This window comes from Metopolophium dirhodum, chromosome 1 (assembly GCF_019925205.1).
Source record: "Metopolophium dirhodum isolate CAU chromosome 1, ASM1992520v1, whole genome shotgun sequence".
Classification (NCBI taxonomy): domain Eukaryota; kingdom Metazoa; phylum Arthropoda; class Insecta; order Hemiptera; family Aphididae; genus Metopolophium; species Metopolophium dirhodum.
Genome location: NC_083560.1, coordinates 5,439,130 through 5,452,752, shown reverse-complemented (window position 1 = coordinate 5,452,752; position 13,623 = coordinate 5,439,130).

Genomic DNA, 13,623 nt, shown 5'->3' with positions numbered 1-13,623 from the left:
ATTCGTATAACATTGATGAGTATATTTTTAGGTTTCAGCATATATATAGGTTTCAATTCTACCTACGTATTTAACGAAAAAACGAGTAAATTATAATATATGAATAGGTACTATATTGCATTTAATTGTTGTTTATTAGATATCGTCGTATCAGTATGCACGGCGACGTTGTGATATATTTTATGTGTGTACTGCAAATATATAATAATTAATAAATGTTTAAGAATTTAGATATTAAATAAATTATGTATCGAAAATATTTGATGTAAATTATTATTTGAAATAATCGATCGAGTCTATGCATGCATGAATGCTGTTTAATTAAATATACAGTAAAACTCGCTTAAGACGCTCTCGCTTAAGACGCTTTCCCGCATAAGACGCTGTTTTTAGTCGGTCCCTAGACATTTCCTATACTAGTCAATGTAAAAATCACCTGTTAAGACGCTCAGTTTTTCTCTGTCTAATCGGGTAAAACGCTCTTTTTTTCAGCAGATTACGATAAATTTTAGTAGTTTTGTGAAAATAAAAATAGAATTTTTAGTATTATACGTGTTCTTATCGTTTTATTTTATCGCTATACCTATTTTATCATTACTTATTATAACAGTTTTACTGTATTTCATCGTCTTATGAGATTTAGTAAGTGCTGTTCGTTCGCATGTGTATAACCGTAATTTCGTTATGGCTAGTGGTATAAAACGTAAAGCGCTAACGATTTCGGACAAACTCAACATTTTGAAAAAGTACGATGAAGGATTGGCTGAGAAAAAAAAACAAAAAGATATTGCTAATGAACTGGGGATACCTCCTTCCACTTTAAGAACTTTATTGAAAAACAGACATGAAATAGAACAAAGCAGCTTGTTAGGTGGCAGCAAACGACAAAAATTAAAACACGGGAAGTATGAAGAGTTGGAAAATATTTTATTGGAGTGGTTTCAACAAGCTCGTAGTTTAAATTATCCAATAAATGGAGGTATAATCACGGAAAAGGCGATGGAGATTGCCGCACGTCTCAACTTAACCGAATTTAGTGGATCGACTGGTTGGCTGGATAGATTTCGGAGTAGGCATAGCATTGTGTACCGGCAAATATCAGGTGAGGCTGAATCTGTTAATAATGATGATATAGCTTCATGGAAAAATAACGTGTTGCCTTCATTACTGCGTGACTATGCTCCTGACGATGTATACAACGCTGATGAATTCGGATTGTTTTTTAAGCTTATGCCAGATAAGTCTTTTGTTTTTAAAAATGAGACATGCCATGGTGGAAAGTTGAGCAAGGAACGTCTCACGGTTTTAGTATGTACAAATTCTACCGGAACCCATAAATTGAAGTTGGTCGTCATTGGAAAAAGTAGGTCTCCTCGCTGTTTCAAAAATGTTCGTACGTTTCCATGTGAATACCTTGCTCAAAGTCGTGCTTGGATGACAGGAATACTATTCATAAACTGGATTCAACAGCTAGATGCATTTTTCGGTAAACAAAAGAGAAAAATTATTCTATTCGTCGACAATTGTCCGGCTCACCCTAAAGATATCCCTACTACCAATATAAAACTTGTTTTCTTTCCACCAAATACTACATCTAAGTTACAACCCCTAGATCAGGGTATCATTAAAGTGATAAAACAAAAGTACCGAAAAAAGTTAGTTCAGCGGTACTTGAGAGACATGGAGAGTACCAACCAAATTTCAACTAAAGTTAACGTTTTGGACTCCATACATTACGTTAGTGCCGCTTGGGATGAAATTAAACCAGATGTAATAATAAACTGTTTTCGGAAAGCTGCATTTGGTATGTTGAACAACTCTGAACAGGCTGATAGCTCACCTTTAAAAGAAGAGGACTTTCAGCTTCTGCAAAATTTTGCTGATTATGCAACAGTAGATGATGAACTCGTAACCAGTAGCACTCGGACTTTAGATGAAATAATCGCTGATACGAACTTAGTGGACAATGAGAAAGAAGACGACGATCAAGAAGAAGAAGATCAAGACTTTCCAGTATCTACTCCTACAATAACTACTGGTTTGCAACATTTATCGGAAATTCGGAAAGTATTATTCTGTGTTGAAAATTCCGAAGAAATGTTAGGTTGTCTTAATAAAATTGAAAACTTTCTTGCTGAAACACATTGTCAGAACCTTAAACAATCAAAAATAGATCATTTTTTTAATAAACAATAATAAAATATGTATGTAATAATAATATTTTTTTAAATTAAATTCAGTAGCACAAAAATATAAGTATGTATGTATATCGTAATTATAATTAATTTTTAAGTGTATTTCTCATTAAATTATGTTTAATAATAAAAAAATAAACTCGATATTTCAACCACATCATTTTGTTTCATTCCCGCATAAGACGCTTTCCCGCATAAGACGTTTTAGAGAGCTGGTCCCTTAAAGAGCGTCTTAAGCGAGTTTTACTGTATATGTAAATGTATTATGTATGTAAGTAATATATGTGTACGCCTATATGTAGGTGACATATTGATGTGTATATATGAATATTTATATATTGTATATATACTTATGTAATTTATATAATATGTTTAGGTGTTTGTAATGTCGAATATGTATAGGTAGGTATATTATTTAATATGGGTTTGCATATCATACTATGTTTCACATGTTCATGTAACTGTAGAACTAAGTGATGGCTCGATAATAGTTTCTACTATTTTTATATATATAAATAATTCCCACTGCACTTGACGAATAATAGTACAATAATAACAGTTAAAGAGATTTATTTTTTCTCTTATATACCTATAATCCCAGTATGTGTATATAAGCTATGATTTTAGACTAATGTAATTTCATACAATATTTCAATGTATGTATGATTGATTAAAAACATAAGCATCTGTGATGTTATTCAGGATAGGTTAGCCTAATATAAGAATATAAGAATGTATGTATGTTCCCACCTATATGCTCATTGTAGCATGAGCCTGTATGGAAAATGACTAATAATATTAAAATTTATAAATGTTTAATTGATAAATATGTTACTATAATACTACAGATGTAACGTTAATTATTGTGGATTTCGAGATTTTGGTAATAAACCGCATAAAGTATCTACTGAAATGAGAGATATTGTTAATAGTTCTTAATTTTCCGATATTATAACTTATACAATGATATATGGCGGAGGTGATATGCCTGTGTGTATACACACAATAAAATAAAAATATTATACAAGTGATAGACTGTTGTGCGTATGATAAAATATATTATGTGTCAGTCACTTGAGTGATATGTAAGTTGCTGTATGTGGGGGGGGGGACATTGATTTTGGGGGCCCATCTTTATCCCCAAAATATATTTTTTTAACGCATACAATACAGTTTTCAAAAAAAAAAATAAATATTTAAGTAGGTAAATTATTATTAATAATTATAAAATAAAATTGTTCGCAATTTTACGAAAAATTACTATAAATAATGAACTATGCCAACGATTTTGTTTATGGTTTTTTTGTTGATTATTTTAGATTACCGATTTAAGTATATAAAAAGGTAGTTATAAGAAAAAATATTTAGCTCTTGTAGATTAGGTATTTCAGTATAAAAGTATTAATGCATATTTTACTAAACTTTAGAGGACCATATTTAATAACCTAGCAAATCAAAATTGATCATTTAACTGTCAAAATGTTCAGAAAAAAGCCTTACCAGAATCCATAAAAAAAAAAAATGGTTATGTACCATACCATTTGAAAAAATAAAGTCAATTTTATTATTGGTACAACTGCGTGTTTAAAAATTTTGAAAATGTTATAAAAAAAATTGCCTGTTAAAAAAAAAGAAACACGTCATTTTTCGTTTTAACGAAATCCTATGTCATCGATCCATCTTTTTTTATTTTAACGTAATTCCATATCATCGACCTTAATTGTTAAAAAAAACCCACGTACAATGACACCCAGCATATTTTAAAATTATACAATAATATAAAGTCGTTAATATGTAATGATACAATTTTTTTGAAGTAAAAGTTGAAAGGGGGCCTACTAAGTGTATAGTGTCCCGGGGCCCAATTAATCCTTAATCCGGGCTTGTATATATGTCGGTAGTGATATGTAAGTTGTTATATTATTTAATAGCATCAGGTAGTGAGTTATGAAGACTAAAATTATATTACCTTTCATAAAAATACTTACGCATCAAGCGTTGTTCAGTTGTTCATAGTATTATACTTGATTGGTATGATGGTATATTGATATGATCAGTATGAATCCCTACTATAAAATAAGAAAATAATACAGAACAGCGTATACATTTGAACTAGCTTCAAAATTCATAAGATTCTCGATTTATATTTTTTAAGTAAAAACTTTTATATATAACCCATAATAAATAAGGGTTTATCGTTGCAGTTTAGTAGACTTGAATACAAATATCTACAGTGATCTACGTTTATAAATGACGTCTATTTCTACAAACAAATTATGTACCTTATACAATGTTTGTATTTTGTATATATTATCCAGAGATTCTAAGAATTAATGTCGTACAATGTAAATGTTATATCACAGAATAGATGAAATAGATTTCATCTATTTTGTGGTTATATGGTCTAATATTTATAATATATACTATGCAACTCTAACTCTATACTTAAAAGTGAATATTTTGGAAATAATAATTCCTTAGTAGGTATATAATATAAGGCGAGTTTAGGCAATTATAATATAGACTAGTGGATATGGTTAAAATGAAAATTAAGGATGTATAAACATATATTTTGTGTTTAATTCAAATATAATAAAATAAATGATGTATTATTTCTAACATGAAATGTACTGTATCAACGGTGAAGTCGAAATATGGTAGTTTTATTTTTGCATTTAGTGGTCAAACCATACTCGAAGACGACGTCTAAGACCCTCAGAGTCGATATCCTCTATTCTCCTTAGTCAGTATACCTACTATAGTAACATACATTTATAATATTGTGTGCCATAAATATATATTTTTGTGTATGTTGTCGGGTAATCCTCTGAGCTGAATAAAATATAGGCAGATCTACCTATTTTAATTGAGATATTTTTCTATATGCTTAGGTACTATGGTCTCATCTTATTTATGTATGAATACATATTTTCCAACTTAAGGTTAAAATGAATTCAAAGCGACCTCATTGTCGTAGGCTATCATTAAAGGCTTGAATGTTTGATTTTTATTTATCAATATCCGTTTATTTGGTAATATTATTATTAATTAACATCATCGAAATTACGAAATATCTTTTTGCTGTGCCCCTCGAAAAGTGTTAAATAATAACAATATTTTCAATAATAGTTCAGTTTTAGATATAATCTGTCAAATATTCTCGATACACCATGGTCATGAAGTTAGCCCCCCCAACTTTGGCGGATTCACTTCAAACCAGCGGCGATATTTAGCAAATTAATTGCAAATAATTGCAAATTGGTTTTTAGGATTTGTAAATTTAGTGCACGCTCGCAAACTAAAAAAATGATTTGGGGGGGGGGCTAACTTCATGCAGCCCCCCACTTTGTCCAATCCGTTCCAAACCAACGCCAATATTTAGTAAATTAATTGCAAATAATTGCAAATTGGTTTTTAGAATTTGCAAATCAAAATTGGAATTTTGGCAAATTTTTTCGCAAATTTGGTCAGCCCCCCCACTTCGTCCGATCCGTTCCAAACCAACGCTAATATTTAGCAAATTAATTGCAAATAATTGCAAATCGGTTTTTAGAATACGATTATATGATTATATGATTTATTATTTGTATTTTGTTTCTCTAATTTATTATACCATGCTACTAAACAGTCTCGAGCTTCTGTAATATACATTATTTATGCACTATTTATAAATATTTTACTTTTAATAATTTTCAATAAACATAATTTTTACTTATTACTTTTAGTGTTTTGATATTTTGTATTTATAATCCATAATTAGTATATTACATTTATTGTTTTTATTTAAAATTAATTCAATACTTTAATTTTAATTTTAATTAAATGTATTAATTATTTATGTATAAATCATTGTTATTAATTATTCTTATAACTTTTAGATACCTATACCTAGTAAACCTACATTATTTTAATTAATCATTTTTAGAAATCTTTTTGATCATTATTATTAAATTTAAAAAAATTCATAAACATTCATAAACATTATAACAATAATACAAATATATTTTCACCAATTTGCAATTATTTGCAATTAATTTGCTAAATATTGGTGTTGGTTTGGAACGGATCGGACAAAGTGAGGGGGGCTGACAAATTTGCAAAAAAATCCGCCAAAATTCCAATTTTGATTTGCAAATTCTAAAAACCAATTTGCAATTATTTGCAATTAATTTGCTAAATATTGCCGCTGATTTGAAGTGAATCCGCTAAAGTGGGGGGGCTAACTTCATGACCATCGATACACCATTGTAATAGGAAATGCCGGGTATGGCCACCTTTTAAATTTATATTATATTTTAGATTCTGAGTGAAACAATAAATGTATTGATTTTACAATAATGTGTGTTTTTTTTCATTTTTTTATTTATTTTTTTATTTTTGTGTTCGTGTACACGATAAGTAGTCGAAATAATGCTTCGATTTTCAACTTCAGTATCTTGTTCGATGGAATTTGAATATTTTTGGGGAGGTCAAAATTTAAAATTCCCAATAGTTTTCAAAAGCACCTGGAACAATAATATAAAAATTAAGGAAAACCGGGAATTTTTACGCCAAATAGGTTTTCCACAAAATCGATATTGGTTTTAGGTGTGACTCTAAAACAAAGAACGTATATACATGATATTTTCACTGGTCGTTTATATTTGCATTTTCTATACACGATAACATTTTCAAAATATTTTGATTTGTTTTGAACTGTTTAGGAACATTTTCTGTTTCCAATTTTATTAGTCTTTTTTTCTATGAATGTCAATAAAACTTTATTTGTTGGGTAAAAAAGCTTGACAACTTAATTCAAGGCTTCTACTACATTGTTACAAGGACATTTACTGTAACAATTATAAATATAAATATGTTACATGACACCTATGTATATAATACGAACTCTACCGTATGTACGATTAACTGCTGACCGATACATTAATATTAAAAAACACACATAATTGTAAGGCCTATGATGGCCAACACTCTAGGTATTAGTAAATAGTTCGTTGTGCACCTTAGACCTCAATACACACTACGATTACCGGACTCCGTATGACTATGATACAGTTACATAGTATAATAGAACATAGTTGATATATTTGTGAGTATTAATATTTGTAAGTGTTTAGTAGACAATAAAACATAATTATAACTGAAAAGGAATCCTAGTAATTTAAATATATTTTAGATCCTCAGTGCTCGAAATGGAAAATTTTACGAACTGGAACGCTTATAAAATTAATATGAGGATAATAATATTGTTTTAATTTTTTTAATTCTTGTTTACTTTACAATACAATATAATTAGTTAAATAGATACAAATAATAGGCGAAATTTTTAACGCTATAACTTTTGAACCACTTGTTTCATCAATTTTACATTATATTTATTTGGAATTAAGATTAAAAAAAAAGGTGGATAACTGGATGTCGCTCTGCTGTATAGTAGGATACAAGTGGGTCACTGTAATGAATGGTTTTAAATTTGAATTCAATGATATAATATCATTGTATAAGAAAAATGATTCTAAACGGAAACGTTCAGTCAGCCTATGTCATTACCAAGTATATTTGATGATATTATTGTGAATAAAGTAATTTTTATATAACCTATTTACGTGGAACCTTGTGTTAAATTTTCAATTCTTAGCTATAAAAGTTGAACATTTTATAAATTTTTAACTACAAAATAATTATTACATTTTAAATTTGATAAATGTTTTCCAAATTCGAATTTTAAATGCTTATAAAAAAATTGTGCTAATGTATTTTTAATATTTGTCAACTGCTATTGTAACTATATATCAGGAGCCTTGCATTAAATTTTCACGCTTTTTTACACAGAAATACAATCTTATTGATATTTATAGAAAAAATTAAAACGGATAATGCCCGTAAACAGCTCAAAATAAGTCAAAATATTTGGAAAATGTTTTGGTGTATAGAAAATGCTAAAATAAACATTCAGTAAAAATGTCATGTACTTACTTACTTGTTGGTCATTTGTTTTAGAGTTGCACCAAAAACCAAAAACCAAAAAAATTGAACTTCACTCTAAGTATATTATATATTAATACTAGCTGTCTCTCCCGGCGTTGCCCGGTCAAAAGTTACCTCAGATGAAATAGTTGAAAAAGCCAATATTATAACTTATGTATATAAATTCAAGGACTCAAAAATGCATAATGGAAATTTTATAATTTTAAATTTTAATCCTCTAGATTGTGATACTGCCGATTTTTACGAACCGGAATTCTTAAATTTTAATTTTCACCAACCGGAACGGACGCTAAGTTTACATTACGAACCGAAACGCCGTCCCGGTCCATTTCGAGCACTGAATATCCTGATATCTACATGGTTGCCCCTGGCTACGGTATTTATATATATAGGATCACACAATTCTCCCTGGATATCTTATATTTAACTGGTTGTTCCCCCGACCACTTTACAACACCATCCATTACAGTGACAAACTTGTAACCTACTGAACAGTTGAGTGAAATCCACTTACCCACTTTTCTAATTTATATATGAAAATTATGTAAAAATGTTAAAGGTAATATTCTTAGAATAGTTAAATTAATGTAAAATTCACAAAATAAAATACATGTAACCATACAGAGTCATAAAAAGTATATGATTCAAGTGTCAAAAATATCTACTTTACCTATTTAATACTTATGTATCTCAACAAAAACACTACCTACGTGGCAGTAGGCAGTATACTCTCACTTATTTTAGAATTGTGCGGGAGGTTGAGGATCCAATAGACAATAGTCTAGTCTCATATCCCAAAAACATAATTCAATAATATGTGTAGGCTACTGAGTATTATGGGTGATTTAATTATACAGTGAACCCTGTTTTTGCGGACACACGGTAGGTACCTATATATAGGTACATAATATAATACTGTACGATAACTGATTAATACGATATAATTGTATTATTTAGGATTTTAAAATTGCAAACTGGAAATATTTTTTAAAAAAATTATTTTATTGTAATTTATAAGTAATTTTATTTCACGGAAGATCTCGTGAAAGCGGAAAATCTTGAAGGGGCGATGCAGTCGCTTCCCCGTGCACACGCCTATACATTCGCATTTTACTTTAAATTATGATGAGTCTTGTAACATGAATAAATTATTAAACACGCGTTGTTAACTGTTAGTGTGTAAAACTCATAAAAGGATTTCCGATAATAGGTATGTGGTATCGTCTGTCATTCGTCATCTAACTAGAATTTAGAAACAAAAAACATACCTATTGACCTACGGAATTTTTTTTCGGTGGGGTAACCTCCCCACCGATAAGGTCTTACTTATGGGATATGACCAATAACTACATCTATATTACATCTATACTATATTCTATAATATTAATGTTTATTGCAATCATTATTGAACTGGCTGTCCATCCAATCTTCCTAACAAATTAAGAATCCAATTTATATGAATAATATAGCTCTACGTAACCCAAAACTAATAAACTACAATACAATTTAAAAATATTATTTTCAAATAAACGTATTAATAAAACCTGTGCATATAATATGCTTTAATAACTTTTTGTTGAATGCTAATAAATATTTAAAAAAAAAAAAGCGGATAAGTTGGTGTCGCTCTGCTGTACAGTAGGTCATAAGTGGGTCACTAACCTACATTACGTATGGTATTAAATTTTAAATGTGGACATGTAGATACATAAAATGTATTTTATTCTAGCATCCAGGTGAAAAGTTCGAACTACACCACTAGGTACTTTGATTATACATAGCTCAATAGTAACTGTCATCTATACGTGCATAATATGACCCAAATACTACCCAAAAAGCGAAAAAAACACGTCTTTTGAGCACAAACCTATTATGTTTTAAACTACGTCCATGCGAAAATAATATTTATTTTACTGCCGACTGCGTATACACAGAACGGGTTTTGTAACTGGATGCGTATCAATTAGTATTAATATAAATTGTAACTAAATGATTCACCTGACGAAAATAATAAATAGTCTTAACAATTGGTAGGTAATTAATACTTGATGCTTAGTTAATCTGAGAAATCATTATTATATTTTAAATAAACAATTAAATTAAACACATTTTTATAACTCGATAAGTAATTAGCTACAATATATAAAATTGTATAGAAACTATTAGATTTCATTTCTGATTGATGAATCAAATTAGTAATTACCTAGCTTATATTATAATATACATGGCAAAAAATAAAATGATGTGAAACAAATCTATCTTGTCTTCAATTGTATAACTTGCCATATAGTAAACGTCATGTAACTTGAACATTATCACAATATTTAATCATCGTCATCATCTGAAATTAAATCAATACCTGCAAAATGACAAAATAAATATATATACTCAATCTTATCAATACTAAATAAAAAACAATATTCGCACAATCTATTTAAATTTTAAACATCATATGCAATATCAATATTATAAATTTGATATATTCTGAAAAATATATTTTAACTTAGTTTCGTATTTCCAATAATATAGCTTACCAAGTAACATTACACCTCTTATACAAATTGAAGAAAAGAAGTTTATCTAGGCTTGTCTTGGAGTCAATTTTCAGTATTTTATTTTCAATGTCCAATATTTAGCTCTAGAACTTGTGATATTTTAATTTTTGAATTTGAATTACTGCGAGTTCAGTAATTAAAATATCGAAAATCGACTTTTATACAGGCATAGATTAACTTATTTTCTATAATAAGGAGAATATGTGTATTTACTATCAAATCGCTCAATAAACTATATTATTGGAAATACAAAAATAAATTTTCATAGAATTTTTTAATACTATTCATACCCCTTAAACTAATGTATTTACTATTATTAATACAGCGTAACTAGGTTGATTTAATTTTAAGAGCTTATGTTATAAATTAATATTTAAGCTAATTTTATAAGAAAATAAATATGTTATCTTACAGGTAATCTACATGATTCAATTGTTTTTACATTTTAGCCAATATTTTATTTCTGATTATTATTAAAATGTTTTTCATGTAGTTTATAAGTTATCTAACCTAAAATAATTCTAACCTAACCAGAGCAGACGCTGAATGTACAGTTTTTATAATACTAAGCATGCAAATTATACTGTGTAGTATACTAGTATCCGATATACACAGTAGTTGCTGATTTATATTACGACTCATAACACTGTTATACATAACATATAATATGGTCAAACTTTTTATTATATTCTATAATATATCCTATCTTATTATAATATACATTTAGCTTCAATATAATATCTGTGTACTTCAACCACAACATAAACTAGAAATCGGCTGAAAATATTTTAAGTGTATTACCTGTACACTGCTATTACTATCATTGCTGTCATCTGAATCCAATATAAGTATTGAATCATCTATCCCACATAGCATTCTGTATGATGATGGCATTTTAAAAATATATTAAATATCGTAAGGAAAATATTTCCTTTAAAATATTTTAAAAACATCTTAAAAATATATTATATTTAATATCATTTTTAAATTATTTTTAAAATGCATTGAAAATGATTCTAGAAAATATTTTAAGATTATCACAAAATATAGGTTTTAATGATATTATTAATATATCTGATGAAAATATTATCAAAAAGTTATTTCTAATTTATTTTAAAAATGTTTACCGGGTTTTCACATAAAAATCGCTTTTTTTTTTTATTATGATTTTTGAGTAATTCTCTAATAAAAAATTATAAAATACATTATTTTTGAGGGTTTGATATATATATATCGGCTAGGTTGTATTTTATTTATATTATTTGACTTTGAATTCGACTTACAAAAAAAAAAAAAACTTTTTTTTGAGACATTATTTATGCGAAGCGATATTGTCATACATACATACACACTCATCATACCTCAAAAATATATTATTACTCCCTATAATTTTTTTAATAGGTGATTTTACTCCATGATGATTACTCAAAAACATTTTTAAAAAAATGATTCTGCATAAATATGTACGTTTTATCGATATTGTTGCGCGTGAGCTGGAGGGAGAAAACAAAGAGTAGGCACTAGGCATCTTTTCTTAAGAGTTTTCATATTATTATAAAAGCGACAGTATAATAATTATCATACTATTACAATTTACAATATATAATAAAATATTATATTATTATTGGCAAGCTAATAACCTTATTTGTTGATGCTGTGCCAATAAAAATAAAATATATTACCTATATGATATAATATTACTGTTTTTATATTATATATTATATACATTTTATATACCTTATAGTGTGTCTTTAACTAATAATATAGGCATATTAGTTAAAATTATAATGCGTATTTATATATAATTATTAGCGGATTGGTAACTGGTAAGTACCAGTGGCGTATTTATGGGGGGGGGGGGGGGGTTTCCAATTGAAGATGTCAAATTTTAAACATATTATCAATAATATAATAATAAAATTATTTCACTATTATGACACCCCCCCCCCCCCCCCCCCCCAAAATTAGTTTGTAAATACGCCACTGGTAAGTACTAATAAGGATCGTTAGTACACAATTATTGCTATAATTTCTATAAACATTAAACACGCTATTCGTATTATTATTTATTAGCATAATTTACATAGGATTTGGCACTATATAATAATAATAATTGTATCTCTCGTTGATATTTTATAGTACTTATTTTACAAATAATTTATAAAAATTAAAATGTATAATAATTATGAAGTAGGTACGTAAACAGTAAACACTTAGTGGAAATAAAATAGTGTACTATAAGAATTATCGGACGACCGCGGACCGCGGGCTTCAGACAAAGACGCACAAAGGTTTAGCCTGGTTAAACTTAATCGCAGATTTTCGCAGAATCAGTCATCCGTCAAGAACCAATCGCATATCAGAAGATATGCCTGCTAATACCGCGGTTAAGTGTGCACGATAGAATAGAATCTGCGCTGTTTCGCTCGAGGTTTTGCCTAGTTGTTCATTCCGCAAACCGCGACTACTTTATTAAAAGTTCACTGTTCACTCTCATAATATATTTCCTTTAGTGGTCTAAAACTAAAGACAAAAGCTGAAATATTGTTTTCCTGTTCGTTGTTTTGTTTGTAAATATAAATAAACCAATTTTAACAATTTACCAAATTGTTGGTGACCTACGTATAACATTTCTGTAAGTATAACATAATATAAATTTATTTATGTATGTTTTAATTAATTAAGTTCAAAAACGACTTATTAATATTATGTTAAATTATTATTTAATACTAATCACAACAAATTTTCAATTCAATGTAGTAATAGTGATTAATATTATTATATATTATTTTATTATATTGATTAATTAACCATTTGAGTGTCAAATTAATTTTTACCATTTTTAATTTTTTCCTCCTGGACATAATTATTATTTTTTATTTTTCGTG